The sequence below is a fragment of the Oncorhynchus gorbuscha genome, unplaced genomic scaffold, assembly GCF_021184085.1.
Source record: "Oncorhynchus gorbuscha isolate QuinsamMale2020 ecotype Even-year unplaced genomic scaffold, OgorEven_v1.0 Un_scaffold_1286, whole genome shotgun sequence".
In the NCBI taxonomy this organism is placed as follows: Eukaryota; Metazoa; Chordata; class Actinopteri; order Salmoniformes; family Salmonidae; genus Oncorhynchus; species Oncorhynchus gorbuscha.
Genome location: NW_025746107.1, coordinates 151,057 through 169,368, shown reverse-complemented (window position 1 = coordinate 169,368; position 18,312 = coordinate 151,057). Strand labels below are relative to the sequence as shown.

The 18,312-nt window shown below is 46.9% G+C and overlaps 7 non-coding genes across 7 annotated transcripts; all 7 read right to left on the bottom strand.

Annotated features, from left to right (window-relative positions):
* Positions 1 to 3,234: 3,234 nt before the first annotated feature.
* trnae-cuc lies at positions 3,235 to 3,306 on the bottom strand. Its single transcript has one exon. It is a non-coding gene; the product is annotated as a tRNA-Glu (tRNA).
* Positions 3,307 to 6,527: 3,221 nt separating this feature from the next.
* trnae-cuc lies at positions 6,528 to 6,599 on the bottom strand. The gene has a single exon. It is a non-coding gene; the product is annotated as a tRNA-Glu (tRNA).
* A 1,372-nt stretch (positions 6,600 to 7,971) lies between these two features.
* Positions 7,972 to 8,043, bottom strand: trnae-cuc. The gene has a single exon. It is a non-coding gene; the product is annotated as a tRNA-Glu (tRNA).
* A 1,556-nt stretch (positions 8,044 to 9,599) lies between these two features.
* Positions 9,600 to 9,671, bottom strand: trnae-cuc. The gene has a single exon. It is a non-coding gene; the product is annotated as a tRNA-Glu (tRNA).
* A 243-nt stretch (positions 9,672 to 9,914) lies between these two features.
* Positions 9,915 to 9,986, bottom strand: trnae-cuc. Its single transcript has one exon. It is a non-coding gene; the product is annotated as a tRNA-Glu (tRNA).
* A 2,825-nt stretch (positions 9,987 to 12,811) lies between these two features.
* Positions 12,812 to 12,883, bottom strand: trnae-cuc. The gene has a single exon. It is a non-coding gene; the product is annotated as a tRNA-Glu (tRNA).
* A 1,877-nt stretch (positions 12,884 to 14,760) lies between these two features.
* On the bottom strand, positions 14,761 to 14,832 carry trnae-cuc. Its single transcript has one exon. It is a non-coding gene; the product is annotated as a tRNA-Glu (tRNA).
* Positions 14,833 to 18,312: the final 3,480 nt, after the last annotated feature.

The window sequence follows — 18,312 nt, the reverse complement described above, 5'->3', positions numbered from 1 at the left end:
GAAGCTACTGCTCCAAAACCGCCATAAAAAGCCATACTACAGTTTGGGGACAAAGATCCTAGTTTTTGGAGAAATGTCCTCTGGTCTGATGAAACAAAAATCGAACTGTTTGGCCATAATGACCATTGTTATGTTTGGAGGGAAAAGGTGAGGATTTCAAGCCGAAGAACACCATCATGTTGTGGGGTTGCTTTGCTGCAGGAGGGTCTAGTGCACCACTAGAACACCTGGGAAGGACACTGCAGGGCAAATCGGTTTGCAATTTGAAGTGGTACATATGTGCGACAACCTACTAAATTCATAGTGACAGGTTGCACAAGTAAAAAAGGAGCATAGACTATTTCCCTGACCGGGAATCGAACCCGGGCCGCGGCGGTGAGAGCGCAGAATCCTAACCATTAGACCACCAGGGAAGGATAATACAGTGCAAATCGGTTCTCAGTGTGAGCTGGTACATATGTGCGATAACCTTCTATATTCATTGTGACAGATTGCACACGTAAACATGTAGCAAAAGAGCAGTTCCCTGACCGGGAATCGAATCCTAACCACTAGACCACAAGGGAAGGATAATACAGCGTAAATCGGTTCCCAGTGTGAGCTGGTACATATGTGCGATAACCTTCTATATTCATTGTGACAGGTTGCACAAGTAAACATGTAGCAAAAGAGTAGTTCCCTGACCGGGAATCGAATCCTAACCACTAGACCACAAGGGAAGGATAATACAGCGTAAATCGGTTCCCAGTGTGAGCTGGTACATATGTGCGATAACCTTCTATATTCATTGTGACAGATTGCACACGTAAACATGTAGCAAAAGAGCAGTTCCCTGACCGGGAATCGAATCCTAACCACTAGACCACAAGGGAAGGATAATACAGCGTAAATCGGTTCCCAGTGTGAGCTGGTACATATGTGCGATAACCTTCTATATTCATTGTGACAGGTTGCACAAGTAAACATGTAGCAAAAGAGTAGCTCGCTGACCGGGAATCGAAACCGGGCCGCGGGCCGAATCCTAACCACTAGACCACCAGGGAAGGGTACGACAGTGCAAATCGGTTCCAATTGTGAGCTGGTACATATGTGCGATAACCTTCTGTATTCATTGTGACAGGTTGTACAAGTAAACATGTAGCAAAAGAGTAGTTCCCTGACCAGGAATCAAACCCGACCGGCGGTGAGAGCGCCGAATCCTAACCACTAGACCACCAGGGAAGGGTACTACAGTGTAATTCGTTTCCCAGTTTGAAATGGTACATATAGTTGAAGTCGTAAGTTTCCATCCACTTTGGCTGGAGTCATTAAAACCTGTTTGTCAACCCCTCCACACATTACTTGCTAACAAACGATAGTTTTGGCAGTCGGTTAGGACATCTGCTTTGTGCATGACACAAGTAATTTTTCCAACAATTGTTTACAGAGGGATTATTTCACTTATAATTCACTGCATCACAAATTCAGTGGGCCAGAAGTTTACATACACTAAGTTGGCTGTGCCTTTAAACAGTTTGTAAAATTCCCGAAAATGATGTCATGGCTTTAGAAGCTTCTGATAGGCTAATTGACATCCTTTGAGTCAATTGGAGGTGTACCTGTAGATGTATTTCAAGGCCTACCTTCAAACTCAGTGCCTCTTTGCTTGACTCCATGGGAAAAGCAAAGGAAATCAGGGAAGACCTCAGAAAAAAAATGTAGACCTCCACAAGTCTGGTTCCTCCTTGGGAGCAATTTCCAAACGCCTGAAGGTACCTCGCTCATCTGTAGAAACAATAGTACGCAAGTATAAACACCATGGTATGACGCAGGTGTCATACCGCTCAGGAAGGAGACGCTTTCTCTCTCTCCTAGAGATGAACGTACTTTGGGTCGAAAAGTGCAAATCCATCCCTGAACAACAGCAAAGGACCTTGTGAAGATGCTGGAGGAAACAGGTACAAAATGGTCTATATCCACAGGCAAACGAGTCCTATATCGACATACCCCGAGAGGCCGCTCAGCAAGGAAGAAGCTACTGCTCCAAAACCGCCATAAAAAAGCCATACTACAGTTTGGGGACAAAGATCCTAGTTTTTGCAAAAATCAAACTGTTTGGCTAGTTTTTGCGCCGAATCCTAACCACTAGACCACCAGGGAAGGGTACTACAGTGCAAATCGGTTCCCAGTGTGAGCTGGTACATATGTGCGATAACCTTCTATATTCATTGTGACAGGTTGCACAAGTAAACATGTAGCAAAAGATTAGTTCCCTGAACAGGAATCAAACCCGGGCAGCGGCTGTGAGAGCGCCGAATCCTAAGCACTAGACCACCAGGGAAGGGTACAACATTTCAAATTGTTTCCCAGTGTGAGCTGGTACATATGTGCGATAACCTTCTATATTCATTGTGACAGGTTGCACACGTAAACATGTAGCAAAAGAGCAGTTCACTGACCGGGAATCGAATCCTAACCACTAGACCACCAGGGAAGGATACTACAGTGCAATTCGTTTCCCAGTTTGAAATGGTACATATAGTTGAAGTCGTAAGTTTCCATCCACTTAGGCTGGAGTCATTAAAACTTTGGGTCGAAAAGTGCAAATCCATCCCAGAACAACAGCAAAGGACCTTGTGAAGATGCTGGAGGAAACAGGTACAAAATGGTCTACATCCACAGGCAAACGAGTCCTATATCGACATACCCCGAGAGGCCGCTCAGCAAGGAAGAAGCTACTGCTCCAAAACCGCCATAAAAAAGCCATACTACAGTTTGGGGACAAAGATCCTAGTTTTTGGAGAAATGTCCTCTGGTCTGATGAAACAAAAATCGAACTGTTTGGCCATAATGACCATTGTTATGTTTGGAGGGAAAAGGGGGAGGCTTTCAAGCCGAAGAACACCATCATGTTGTGGGGGTGCTTTGCTGCAGGAGGGTATGGTGCACCACTAGAACACCTGGGAAGGACACTGCAGGGCAAATCGGTTTGCAATTTGAAGTGGTACATATGTGCAACAACCTACTAAATTCATAGTGACAGGTTGCACAAGTAAACAAGGAGCATAGACTATTTCCCTGACCGGGAATCGAACCCGAGCCGCGGCGGTGAGAGCGCCGAATCCTAACCACTAGACCACCAGGGAAGGATAATACAGTGAAAATTGGTTCTCAGTGTGAGCTGGTACATATGTGCGATAACCTTCTATATTCATTGTGACAGGTTGTAGAAGTAAAGATGTAGCAAAAGAGTAGTTCCCTGACCGGGAATCGAACCCGGGCCGCGGCGGTGAGAGCGCCGAATCCTAACCACTAGACCACCAGGGAAGGGTACGACAGTGCAAATCGGTTCCAAGTGTGAGCTGGTACATATGTGCAATAACCTATATTCATTGTGACAGGTTGTACAAGTAAACATGTAGCAAAAGAGTAGTTCCCTGACCGGGAATCAAAACCTGGACGTGGCGGTGAGAGCGCCGAATCCTAACCACTAGACCACCAGGGAAGGGTACAACAGTGCAAATCGGTTCCCAGTGTGGGAACTGGAGTGGGATCCTCGGGACAGTAAGACAGAGACTGGGTTTTTGGGGACTACGACAGTTGACTTTTGAGGGCAAGGTTTTAATCATCAAAGCTGTGATTTTACCTGTGCTTTTACTAATCAGTTCTGTTTTATCCCCCCGAAGGAGTATTTTAGCCCTGGAGCGGATGCTCTTCTACTTTCTGTGGGGAAGCAAGTGGGAGAGGCTGAGGAGGGAGGTGGTCAAGAGGCCCAGGTCCAAGGGGGGGAAAGGCTTGCCTGACCTCTACTTGTTCCTGGGCAGCCGCTACACAGCATTACATCTGACTCTTGCCACCTCCCCGGTCAATAACAAGACACAGGCCCTCGCACGGTTCTGGCTGGGATCTTACCTCAGGACACTGAGGCTGATCCCAGTCGACCTGCGAGCCCCAGTCTCTTTCCTGCTCCCCACCCACTACTTCCAGCTCCAGAAATTTTTAAGACATTTTAAACTGGAAAAGGAAGCAGTCACGGTTTTAACTAAACACCGCTCTCTTCTCTCTCTTGTGCAGGAGCGGGAACCAGTATGTCCAGTGCGCGGGCTCGCTATAGGCGAGCCCACAACGGTCTGGCGCAACGTGGCCCATCCTGCTCTCCTGAATCGGCATCGGGACCTGTCCTGGATGGTCGCCCACGATATCCTCCCGGTCAGGGCCGTTATGCACTCACGGGGCATGGCGAGGACATCCGCGTGCCCCGACCGGGCTGCAGCCAAGAAGAGTCGGTGAGGCACATGCTCTGGGAGTGCAGAGCCGCCAGGGACCTGTGGAAGGAAGCAGGCCCCCTGATCACCTCGTGTCTGCCAGCAGGGGAGGACCTAACACCTCAGCTCGTGCTGTACGGGGTGGGCCGAAGGCCCATTCCACCGAAGGCCTTCACCAAGTTCTGGCCCACCCTCACGTGTCTGAAGGAAGCACTGTGGTCCTCCCGTAACCTGCTGGTAGCAAAAGCGAGAGACCACCCCCAGGCAGTGGCCATGGTAGCCACGGAAGCCCTGGGGTGGTACGAACGGAAGGGGCCTCGACCCCAGGCGAAGGGTCCCCCACAACACCCTAGGTCCCGGCGGCCACGGCCTGACAGCGCTGCGGCGCCTAGGGCGATGCACCTAGGGGAGGGATCTCCTCTGGGCCCCAAAGGACGGGACGATGGTCTATTCGGGAGAGCAGGATGAGGCGAGTTTGATAAGGACTCACCCCGCTCCTGTACAAGCGATTGAAGACAGCCTTTTAACAAAGTGACTTTTTAACATGTTTCTAACGTCTTAAAAATGTTTTATCTTTGTTGAATCATTTCGTACACATTTTAAATGGCTTTTACAGATTTCTTTTTACAAAGAAAGTACTTTTATTCATAGTTGTTGTCATTGGTTTTAACAACACGTACTTTTAACAAATTTAAATGTAAATTCAAATGCTGTGTTTTATGCCTTGTTGCCGTTTTTATGTGTATAAATGATTAAATGAATGTATGAGCTGTTTTTTTTAAAGCAATTGTGAAAATAAAACTTTTCCAAAAGAAAAAAATATGTGCGACAACCTACTAAATTCATAGTGACAGGTTGCACAAGTAAACAAGGAGAATAGACTATTTCCCTGACCGGGAATCGAACACGGGCCGCGGCGGTGAGAGCACCGAATCCTAACCACTAGACCACCAGGGAAGGGTACTACAGTTCAAATCGGTTCCCAGTGTGAGCTGGTACATATGTGCGATAACCTTCTATATTCATTGTGACAGGTTGCACAAGTAAACATGTAGCAAAAGAGTAGGTCCCTGACCGGGAATCGAAACCGGGCCGCGGCGGTGAGAGCGCCGAATCCTAACCACTAGACCACCAGGGAAGCGTAGCACAGTGCAAATCAGGAGTCGAACTGGGAGTCGAACCACCAGGGAAGGGTACTACAGTGGAAATCGGGAGTCGAACCCGGGCCGCGGCGGTGAGAGCGCCGAATCCTAACCACTAGACCACCAGGGAAGGGTACTACAGTGCAATTCGTTTCCCAGTTTGAAATGGTACATTTAGTTGAAGTCGTAAGTTTCCATCCACTTAGGCTGGAGTCATTAAAACCTGTTTGTCAACCCTCCACATTTCTTGCTAACAAAAGATAGTATTGGCAGTCGGTTAGGACATCTACTTTGTGCATGACACAAGTCATTTTTCCAACAATTGTTTACATTGGGATTATTTCACTTATAATTCACTGTATCACAAATTCAGTGGGCCAGAAGTTTACATACACTAAGTTGGTTGTGCCTTTAAACAGTTTGTAAAATTCCCGAAAATGATGTCATGGCTTTAGAAGCTTCTGATAGGCTAATTGACATCCTTTGAGTCAATTGGAGGTGTACCTGTAGATGTATTTCAAGGCCTACCTTCAAACTCAGTGCCTCTTTGCTTGACTCCATGGGAAAAGCAAAGGAAATCAGGCAAGACCTCAGAAAAAAATGTAGACCTCCACAAGTCTGGTTCCTCCTTGGGAGCAATTTCCAAACGCCTGAAGGTACCTCGCTCATCTGTAGAAACAATAGTACGCAAGTATAAACACCATGGTATGACGCAGGCGTAATACCGCTCAGGAAGGAGACGCGTTCTCTCTCCTAGAGATGAACGTACTTTGGGTCGAAAAGTGCAAATCCATCCCAGAACAACAGCAAAGGACCTTGTGAAGATGCTGGAGGAAACAGGTACAAAATGGTCTATATCCACAGGCAAACGAGTCCTATATCGACATACCCCGAGAGGCCGCTCAGCAAGGAAGAAGCTACTGCTCCAAAACCGCCATAAAAAAGCCATACTACAGTTTGGAGACAAAGATCCTAGTTTTTGCAATAACCTAGTTTTTGCGCCGAATCCTAACCACTAGACCACCAGGGAAGGGTACTACAGTGCAAATCGGTTCCCAGTGTGAGCTGGTACATATGTGCGATAACCTTCTATATTCATTGTGACAGGTTGCACAAGTAAACATGTAGCAAAAAAGAGTAGTTCCCTGACCGGGAATCGAACCCGGGCCGCGGCGGTGAGAGCACCGAATCCTGACCACTAGACCACCAGGGAAGGGTACTACAGTGCAAATCGGTTCCAAGTGTGAGCTGGTACATATGTGCGATAACCTTCTGTATTCATTGTGACAGGTTGTTCAAGTAAACATGTAGCAAAGAGTAGTTCCCTGACCGGGAATCAAAACCTGGACGTGGCGGTGAGAGTGCCGAATCCTAACCACTAGACCACCAGGGAAGGGTACAACAGTGCAAATCGGTTCCCAGTGTGAGCTGGTACATATGTGCGATAACCTTCTATATTCATTGTGACAGGTTGCACACGTAAACATGTAGCAAATAGTAGTTCCCTGATCAGGAATCGAACCCAGGCCGCGGCGGTGAGAGCGCAGAATCCTAACCACTAGACCACCAGGGAAGGGTACTACAGTGCAATTCGTTTCCCAGTTTGAAATGGTACATATAGTTGAAGTCGTAAGTTTCCATCCACTTAGGCTGGAGTCATTAAAACCTGTTTGTCAACCCCTCCCCACATTTCTTGCTAACAAACGATCATTTTGGCAGACGGTTAGGACATCTACTTTGTGCATGACACAAGTCATTTTTCCAACAATTGTTTACAGAGGGATTATTTCACTTATAATTCACTGTATCACAAATTCAGTGGGCCAGAAGTTTACATACACTAAGTTGGCTGTGCCTTTAAACAGTTTGTAAAATTCCCGAAAATGATGCCATGGCTTTAGAAGCTTCTGATAGGCTAATTGACATCCTTTGAGTCAATTGGAGGTGTACCTGTAGATGTATTTCAAGGCCTACCTTCAAACTCAGTGCCTCTTTGCTTGACTCCATGGGAAAAGCAAAGGAAATCAGCCAAGACCTCAGAAAAAAATGTAGACCTCCACAAGTCTGGTTTCTCCTTGGGAGCAATTTCCAAACGCCTGAAGGTACCTCGCTCATCTGTAGAAACAATAGTACGCAAGTATAAACACCATGGTACCACGCAGGCGTAATACCGCTCAGGAAGGAGACGCGTTCTCTCTCCTAGAGATGAACGTACTTTGGGTCGAAAAGTGCAAATCCATCCCAGAACAACAGCAAAGGACCTTGTGAAGATGCTGGAGGAAACAGGTACAAAATGGTCTATATCCACAGGCAAACGAGTCCTATATCGACATACCCCGAGAGGCCGCTCAGCAAGGAAGAAGCTACTGCTCCAAAACCGCCATAAAAAAGCCATACTACAGTTTGGAGACAAAGATCCTAGTTTTTGCAATAACCTAGTTTTTGCGCCGAATCCTAACCACTAGACCACCAGGGAAGGGTACTACAGTGCAAATCGGTTCCCAGTGTGAGCTGGTACATATGTGCGATAACCTTCTATATTCATTGTGACAGGTTGCACAAGTAAACATGTAGCAAAAGAGTAGTTCCCTGACCGGGAATCGAACCCGGGCCGCGGCGGTGAGAGCACCGAATCCTGACCACTAGACCACCAGGGAAGGGTACTACAGTGCAAATCGGTTCCAAGTGTGAGCTGGTACATATGTGCGATAACCTTCTGTATTCATTGTGACAGGTTGTTCAAGTAAACATGTAGCAAAAGAGTAGTTCCCTGACCGGGAATCAAAACCTGGACGTGGCGGTGAGAGTGCCGAATCCTAACCACTAGACCACCAGGGAAGGGTACAACAGTGCAAATCGGTTCCCAGTGTGAGCTGGTACATATGTGCGATAACCTTCTATATTCATTGTGACAGGTTGCACACGTAAACATGTAGCAAATAGTAGTTCCCTGATCAGGAATCGAACCCAGGCCGCGGCGGTGAGAGCGCAGAATCCTAACCACTAGACCACCAGGGAAGGGTACTACAGTGCAATTCGTTTCCCAGTTTGAAATGGTACATATAGTTGAAGTCGTAAGTTTCCATCCACTTAGGCTGGAGTCATTAAAACCTGTTTGTCAACCCCTCCCCACATTTCTTGCTAACAAACGATCATTTTGGCAGACGGTTAGGACATCTACTTTGTGCATGACACAAGTCATTTTTCCAACAATTGTTTACAGAGGGATTATTTCACTTATAATTCACTGTATCACAAATTCAGTGGGCCAGAAGTTTACATACACTAAGTTGGCTGTGCCTTTAAACAGTTTGTAAAATTCCCGAAAATGATGCCATGGCTTTAGAAGCTTCTGATAGGCTAATTGACATCCTTTGAGTCAATTGGAGGTGTACCTGTAGATGTATTTCAAGGCCTACCTTCAAACTCAGTGCCTCTTTGCTTGACTCCATGGGAAAAGCAAAGGAAATCAGCCAAGACCTCAGAAAAAAATGTAGACCTCCACAAGTCTGGTTTCTCCTTGGGAGCAATTTCCAAACGCCTGAAGGTACCTCGCTCATCTGTAGAAACAATAGTACGCAAGTATAAACACCATGGGACCACGCAGGCGTCATACCGCTCAGGAAGGAGACGCGTTCTCTCTCCTAGAGATGAACGTACTTTGGGTCGAAAAGTGCAAATCCATCCCAGAACAACAGCAAAGGACCTTGTGAAGATGCTGGAGGAAACAGGTACAAAATGGTCTATATCCACAGGCAAACGAGTCCTATATCGACATACACCGAGAGGCCGCTCAGCAAGGAAGAAGCTACTGCTCCAAAACCGCCATAAAAAAAAGCCATACTACAGTTTGGGGACAAAGATCCTAGTTTTTGCAATAACCTAGTTTTTGCGCCGAATCCTAACCACTAGACCACCAGGGAAGGGTACTACAGTGCAAATCGGTTCCAAGTGTGAGCTGGTACATATGTGCGATAACCTTCTATATTCATTGTGACAGGTTGCACAAGTAAACATGTAGCAAAAGAGTAGTTCCCTGACCGGGAATCGAACCCGGGCCGCGGCGGTGAGAGCGCCGAATCCTAACCACTAGACCAGCAGGGAAGGGTACTACAGTGCGAATCGGTTCCAAGTGTGAGCTGGTACACATGTGCGATAACCTTCTATATTCATTGTGACAGGTTGTACAAGTAAACATGTAGCAATAGAGTAGTTCCCTGACCGGGGATCGAACCCGGGCCGCGGCGGTGAGAGCGCCGAATCCTAACCACTAGACCACCAGGGAAGGGTACTACAGTGCAAATCGGGAGTCAAACTGGGAGTTGAACCACCAGGGAAGGGTACTACAGTGCAAATCGGGAGTCGAACCCGTGCTGCGGCGGTGAGAGCTCCGAATCCTAACCACTAGACCACCAGGGAAGGATAATACAGTGCAAATTGGTTCTCAGTGTGAGCTGGTACATATGTGCGATAACCTTCTATATTCATTGTGACAGGTTGTACAAGTAAAGATGTAGCAAAAGAGTAGTTCCCTGACCGGGAATCGAACCCGGGCCGCGGCGGTGAGAGCGCCGAATCCTAACCACTAGACCACCAGGGAAGGGTATTACAGTGCAATTCGTTTCCCATTTTGAAATGGTACATATAGTTGAAGTCGTAAGTTTCCATCCACTTAGGCTGGAGTCATTAAAACCGGTTTGTCAACCCCTCCGCACATTTCTTGCTAACAAACGATAGTTTTGGCAGTCGGTTAGGACATCTACTTTGTGCATGACACAAGTCATTTTTCCAACAATTGTTTACAGAGGGATTATTTCACTTATAATTCACTGTATCACAAATTCAGTGGGCCAGAAGTTTACATACACAAAGTTGGCTGTGCCCTTAAACAGTTTGTAAAATTCCCGAAAATCATGTCATGGCTTTAGAAGCTACTGATAGGCTAATTGACATCCTTTGAGTCAATTGGAGGTGTACCTGTAGATGTTTTTCAAGGCCTACCTTCAAACTCAGTGCCTCTTTGCTTGACTCCATGGGAAAAGCAAAGGAAATCAGCCAAGACCTCAGAAAAAAATGTAGACCTCCACAAGTCTGGTTCCTCCTTGGGAGCAATTTCCAAACGCCTGAAGGTACCTCGCTCATCTGTAGAAACAATAGTACGCAAGTATAAACACCATGGGACCACGCAGGCGTCATACCGCTCAGGAAGGAGCGGTAGATGAACATACTTTGGGTCGAAAAGTGCAAATCCATCCCAGAACAACAGCAAAGGACCTTGTGAAGATGCTGGAGGAAACAGGTACAAAATGGTCTATATCCACAGGCAAACGAGTCCTATATCGACATACCCCGAGAGGCCGCTCAGAACACCATCATGTTGTGGGGGTGCTTTGCTGCAGGAGGGTCTGGTGCACCACTAGAACACCTGGGAAGGACACTGCAGTGCAAATCGGTTTGCAATTTGAAGTGGTACATATGTGCGACAACCTACTAAATTCATAATGTCAGGTTGCACAAGGAGCATAGACTATTTCCCTGACCGGGAATCGAACCCGGGCCGCGGCGGTGAGAGCTCCAAATCCTAACCACTAGACCACCAGGGAAGGATAATACAGTGCAAATCAGTTCTCAGTGTGAGCTGGTACATATGTGCGATAACCTTCTATATTCATTGTGACAGGTTGTACAAGTAAACATGTAGCAAAAAAGTATTTCCGTGATCGGGAATCGAACCCGGGAGCGGGCGGTGAGAGCGCCGAATCCGAACCACTAGACCACCAGGGAAGGGTACTACAGTGCAAATCGGTTCCAAGTGTGAGCTGGTACATATGTGCGATAACCTTCTATATTCATTGTGACAGGTTGTACAAGTAAACATGTAGCAAAAGAGTAGTTCCCTGACCGGGAATCGAACCCGGGCAGCGGCTGTGAGAGCGCCGAATCCTAAGCACTAGACCACCAGGGAAGGGTACAACATTTCAAATGGGTTCCCAGTGTGAGCTGGTACATATGTGCGATAACCTTCTATATTCATTGTGACAGGTTGCACACGTAAACATGTAGCAAAAGAGCAGTTCCCTGACCGGGAATCGAATCCTAACCACTAGACCACCAGGGAAGGGTACTACAGTGCAATTCGTTTCCCAGTTTGAAATGGTACATATAGTTGAAGTCGTAAGTTTCCATCCACTTTGGCTGGAGTCATTAAAACCTGTTTGTCAACCCCTCCACACATTTCTTGCTAACAAACGATAGTTTTGGTAGTCGGTTAGGACATCTACTTTGTGCATGACACAAGTCATTTTTCCAACAATTGTTTACAGAGGGATTATTTCACTTATAATTCACTGTATCACAAATTCAGTGGGCCAGAAGTTTACATACACTAAGTTGGCTGTGCCTTTAAACAGTTTGTAAAATTCCTGAAAATGATGTCATGGCTTTAGAAGCTTCTGATAGGCTAATTGACATCCTTTGAGTCAATTGGAGGTGTACCTGTAGATGTATTTCAAGGCCTACCTTCAAACTCAGTGCCTCTTTGCTTGACTCCATGGGAAAAGCAAAGGAAATCAGCCAAGACCTCAGAAAAAAATGTAGACTCCACAAGTCTGGTTCCTCCTTGGGAGCAATTTCCAAACGCCTGAAGGTACCTCGCTCATCTGTAGAAACAATAGTACGCAAGTATAAACACCATGGGACCACGCAGGCGTCATACCGCTCAGGAAGGAGACGCGTTCTCTCTCCTAGAGATGAACGTACTTTGGGTCGAAAAGTGCAAATCCATCCCAGAACAAAAGCAAAGGACCTTGTGAAGATGCTGGAGGAAACAGGTACAAAATGGTCTATATCCACAGGCAAACGAGTCCTATATCGACATACCCCGAGAGGCCGCTCAGCAAGGAAGAAGCTACTGCTCCAAAACCGCCATAAAAAAGCCATACTACAGTTTGGGGACAAAGATCCTAGTTTTTGGAGAAATGTCCTCTGGTCTGATGAAACAAAAATCGAACTGTTTGGCCATAATGACCATTGTTATGTTTGGAGGGAAAAGGGGAGGCTTTCAAGCCGAAGAACACCATCATGTTGTGGGGTGCTTTGCTGCAGGAGGGTCTGGTGCACCACTAGAACACCTGGGAAGGACACTGCAGGGCAAATCGGTTTGCAATTTGAAGTGGTACATATGTGCGACAACCTACTAAATTCATAGTGACAGGTTGCACAAGTAAACAAGGAGCATAGACTATTTCCCTGACCGGGAATCGAACCCGAGCCGCGGCGGTGAGAGCGCCGAATCCTAACCACTAGACCACCAGGGAAGGATAATACAGTGAAAATTGGTTCTCAGTGTGAGCTGGTACATATGTGCGATAACCTTCTATATTCATTGTGACAGGTTGTACAAGTAAAGATGTAGCAAAAGAGTAGTTCCCTGACCGGGAATCGAACCCGGGCCGCGGCGGTGAGAGCGCCGAATCCTAACCACTAGACCACCAGGGAAGGGTACGACAGTGCAAATCGGTTCCAAGTGTGAGCTGGTACATATGTGCGATAACCTATATTCATTGTGACAGGTTGTACAAGTAAACATGTAGCAAAAGATTAGTTCCCTGACCGTTCGAACACGGGCCGCAGCGGTGAGAGCGCCCGAATCCTAACCACTAGACCACCAGGAAGGGTACTACATGCAAATCGGGTTCCCAATGGAGTCGAACCACCAGGGAAGGGTACTACAGTGGACATCGGGAGTCAAACCATGGGCTGGCAGTGAGAGCGCGCCGAATCCTAACCACTAGACCACCAGGGAAGGGTACTACAGTGCAATTCGTTTCCCAGTTTGAAATGGAAGCTCCTTCCTCTGCAAGGAAGAAGCTACTGCTCCAAAACCGCCATAAAAAAGCCATACTACAGTTTGGGGACAAAGATCCTAGTTTTTAGACAGAAATGTCCTCTGGTCTGATGAAACAAAAATCGAACTGTTTGGCCATAATGACCATTGTTATGTTTGGAGGGAAAAGGTGAGGATTTCAAGCCGAAGAACACCATGATGTTGTGGGGTTGCTTTGCTGCAGGAGGGTATTGCACCACTAGAACACCTGGGAAGGACACAGTATCAGGGCAAATCGGTTTGCAATTTGAAGTGGTACATATGTGCGACAACCTAATAAATTCATAGTGACAGGTTGCACAAGTAAACAGGAGCAAGACTATTTCCCTGACCGGGAATCAAACCCGGAGCATGGCAGTGAGAGCGCCCGAATCCTAACCACTTGACCACCAGGGAAGGGTACTACATTGCAAATCGGTTCCCAGTGTGAGCTGGTATATGTGGATAACCTTCTATATTCATTGTGACAGGTTGCTTGAAAAACAAAGTAAACATGTAGCAAAAGAGCAGTTCACTGACCGGAATCGAATCCTAACCACTAGACCACCAGGGAAGGATACTACAGTGCAATTCGTTTCCAGTTTGAAATGGTACATATAGTTGAAGTCGAAGTTCCATCCACTTAGGCTGGAGTCATTAAAACTTTGGGTCGAAAAGTGCAAATCCATCCCAGAACAACAGCAAAGGACCTTGTGAAGATGCTGGAGGAAACAGGTACAAAATGGTCTACATCCACAGGCAAACGAGTCCTATATCGACATACCCCGAGAGGCCGCTCAGCAAGGAAGAAGCTACTGCTCCAAAACCGCCATAAAAAGCCATACTACAGTTTGGGGACAAAGATCCTAGTTTTTGGAGAAATGTCCTCTGGTCTGATGAAACAAAAATCGAACTGTTTGGCCATAATGACCATTGTTATGTTTGGAGGGAAAAGGGGAGGCTTTCAAGCCAAAGAACACCATCATGTTGTGGGGGTGCTTTGCTGCAGGAGAGTCTGGTGCACCACTAGAACACCTGGGAAGGACACTGCAGTGCAAATCGGTTTGCAATTTGAAGTGGTACATATGTGCGACAACCTACTAAATTCATAGTGACAGGTTGCACAAGTAAACAAGGAGCATAGACTATTTCCCTGACCAGGAATCAAACCCGGGCCGCGGCGGTGAGAGCGCCGAATCCTAACCACTAGACCACCAGGGAAGGATAATACAGTGCAAATTGGTTCTCAGTGTGAGCTGGTACATATGTGCGATAACCTTCTATATTCATTGTGACAGGTTGTACAAGTAAAGATGTAGCAAAAGAGTAGTTCCCTGACCGGGGAATCGAACCCGGGCCGGCGGTGAGAGCGCCGAATCCTAACCACTAGACCACCAGGGAAGGGTACGACAGTGCAAATCGGTTCCAAGTGTGAGCTGGTACATATGTGTGATAACCTTCTATATTCATTGTGACAGGTTGTACAAGTAAACATGTAGCAATATAGTAGTTCCCTGACCGGGAATCGAACCCGGGCCGCGGCGGTGAGAGCGCCGAATCCTAACCACTAGACCACCAGGGAAGGGTACTACAGTGCAATTCGTTTCCCAGTTTGAAATGGTACATATAGTTGAAGTCGTAAGTTTCCATCCACTTAGGCTGGAGTCATTAAAACCTGTTTGTCAACCCCTCCCCACATTTCTTGCTAACAAACGATCGTTTTGGCAGACGGTTAGGACATCTACTTTGTGCATGACACAAGTCATTTTTCCAACAATTGTTTACATTGGGATTATTTCACTTATAATTCACTGTATCACAAATTCAGTGGGCCAGAAGTTTACATACAATAAGTTGGCTGTGCCTTTAAACAGTTTGTAAAATTCCCGAAAATGATGTCATGGCTTTAGAAGCTTCTGATAGGCTAATTGACATCCTTTGAGTCAATTGGAGGAGTACCTGTAGATGTATTTCAAGGCCTACCTTCAAACTCAGTGCCTCTTTGCTTGACTCCATGGGAAAAGCAAAGGAAATCAGGCAAAACCTCAGAAAAAAATGTAGACCTCCACAAGTCTGGTTCCTCCTTGGGAGCAATTTCCAAACGCCTGAAGGTACCTCGCTCATCTGTAGAAACAATAGTACGCAAGTATAAACACCATGGTATGGCGCAGGCGTCATACCGCTCAGGAAGGAGACGCGTTCTCTCTCCTAGAGATGAACGTACTTTGGGTCGAAAAGTGCAAATCCATCCCAGAACAACAGCAAAGGACCTTGTGAAGATGCTGGAGGAAACAGGTACAAAATGGTCTATATCCACAGGCAAACGAGTCCTATATCGACATACCTCGAGAGCCCGCTCAGAACACCATCATGTTGTGGGGGTGCTTTGCTGCAGGAGGGTCTGGTGCACCACTAGAACACCTGGGAAGGACACTGCAGTGCAAATCGGTTCCCAGTGTGAGATGGTACATATGTGCGATAACCTCCTATATTCATTGTGACAGGTTGCACAAGTAAACATGTAGCAAAAGCTTAGTTCCCTGAACGGGAATCGAACCCGGGTCACGGCGGTGAGAGCGCCGAATCCTAACCACTAGACCACCAGGGAAGGGTACTACAGTTCAAATCGGTTCCCAGTGTGAGCTGGTACATATGTGCGATAACCTTCTATATTCATTGTGACAGGTTGCACACGTAAACATGTAGCAAAAGAGCAGTTCACTGACCGGGAATCGAATCCTAACCACTAGACCACCAGGGAAGGATACTACAGTGCAATTCGTTTCCCAGTTTGAAATGGTACATATAGTTGAAGTCGTAAGTTTCCATCCACTTAGGCTGGAGTCATTAAAACTTTAGGTCGAAAAGTGCAAATCCATCCCAGAACAACAGCAAAGGACCTTGTGAAGATGCTGGAGGAAACAGGTACAAAATGGTCTACATCCACAGGCAAACGAGTCCTATATCGACATACCCCGAGAGGCCGCTCAGCAAGGAAGAAGCTACTGCTCCAAAACCGCCATAAAAAAGCCATACTACAGTTTGGGGACAAAGATCCTAGTTTTTGGAGAAATGTCCTCTGGTCTGATGAAACAAAAATCGAACTGTTTGGCCATAATGACCATTGTTATGTTTGGAGGGAAAAGGGGAGGCTTTCAAGCCGAAGAACACCATCATGTTGTGGGGTGCTTTGCTGCAGGAGGGTCTGGTGCACCACTAGAACACCTGGGAAGGACACTGCAGTGCAAATCGGTTCGCAATTTGAAGTGGTACATATGTGCGACAACCTACTAAATTCATAGTGACAGGTTGCACAAGTAAACAAGGAGCATAGACTATTTCCCTGACCGGGAATCGAACCCAGGCCGCGGCGGTGAGAGCGCCAAATCCTAACCACTAGACCACCAGGGAAGGATAATACAGTGCAAATCGGTTCTCAGTGTGAGCTGGTACATATGTGCGATAATCTTCTATATTCATTGTGACAGGTTGTACAAGTAAACATGTAGCAAAAGAGTAGTTCCCTGACCGGGAATTGAACCCGGGCCGCAGCGGTGAGAGCGCCAAATCCTAACCACTAGATCACAAGGGAAGGATAATACAGTGCAAATCGGTTCTCAGTGTGAGCTGGTACATATGTGCGATAACCTTCTATATTCATTGTGACAGGTTGTACAAGTAAACATGTAGCAAAAGAGTAGTTCCCTGACCAGGAATCGAGCCCGGGGCACAGCGGTGAGAGCCCCGAAACCTAACCACTAGACCACCAGGGAAGGGTACTACAGTGCAAATCAGGAGTCGAACTGGGAGTCAAACCACCAGGGAAGGGTACTACAGCGGAAATCGGGAGTCCAACCCGGGCCGCGGCAGTGAGAGCGCCGAATCCTAACCACTAGACCACCAGGGAAGGGTACTACAGTGCCTCTTCGTTTCCCAGTTTGAAATGCAAGGAAGCTCCTTCCTCTGCAAGGAAGAAGCTACTGCTCCAAAACCGCCATAAAAAAGCCATACTACAGTTTGGGGACAAAGATCCTAGTTTTGGAGAAATGTCCTCTGGTCTGATGAAACAAAATCGAACTGTTTGGCCATAATGACCATTGTTATGTTTGGAGGGAAAAGGTGAGGATTTCAAGCCGAAGAACACCATCATGTTGTGGGGTTGCTTTGCTGCAGGAGGGTCTAGTGCACCACTAGAACACCTGGGAAGGACACAGCAGGGCAAATCGGTTTGCAATTTGAAGTGGTACATATGTGCGACAACCTACTAAATTCATAGTGACAGGTTGCACAAGTAAACAAGGAGCATAGACTATTTCCCTGACCGGGAATTGAACCCGGGCCGCGGCGGTGAGAGCGCCGAATCCTAACCACTAGACCACCAGGGAAGGATAATACAGTGCAAATTGGTTCTCAGTGTGAGCTGGTACATATGTGCGATAACCTTCTATATTCATTGTGACAGGTTGTAGAAGTAAAGATGTAGCAAAAGAGTAGTTCCCTGACCTGGAATCGAACCCGGGTCGCGGCGGTGAGAGCGCCAAATCCTAACCACTAGACCACCAGGGAAGGGTACGACAGTGCAAATCGGTTCCAAGTGTGAGCTGGTACATATGTGCGATAACCTTCTATAGTCATTGTGACAGGTTGTACAAGTAAACATGTAGCAAAAGATTAGTTCCCTGACCGTGAATCGAACCCGGGCCGCAGCGGTGAGAGCGCCGAATCCTAACCACTAGACCACCAGGGAAGGGTACTACAGTGCAAATCGGGAGTCGAACTGGGAGTCGAACCACCAGGGAAGGGTACTACAGTGGAAATCGGGAGTCAAACCCGGGCCGCGGCGGTGAGAGCGCCGAATCCTAACCACTAGACCACCAGGGAAGGGTACTACAGTGCAATTCGTTTCCCAGTTTGAAATGGTACATATAGTTGAAGTCGTAAGTTTCCATCCACTTAGGCTGGAGTCATTAAAACCTGTTTGTCAACCCCTCCCCACATTTCTTGCTAACAAACGATCGTTTTGGCAGACGGTTAGGACATCTACTTTGTGCATGACACAAGT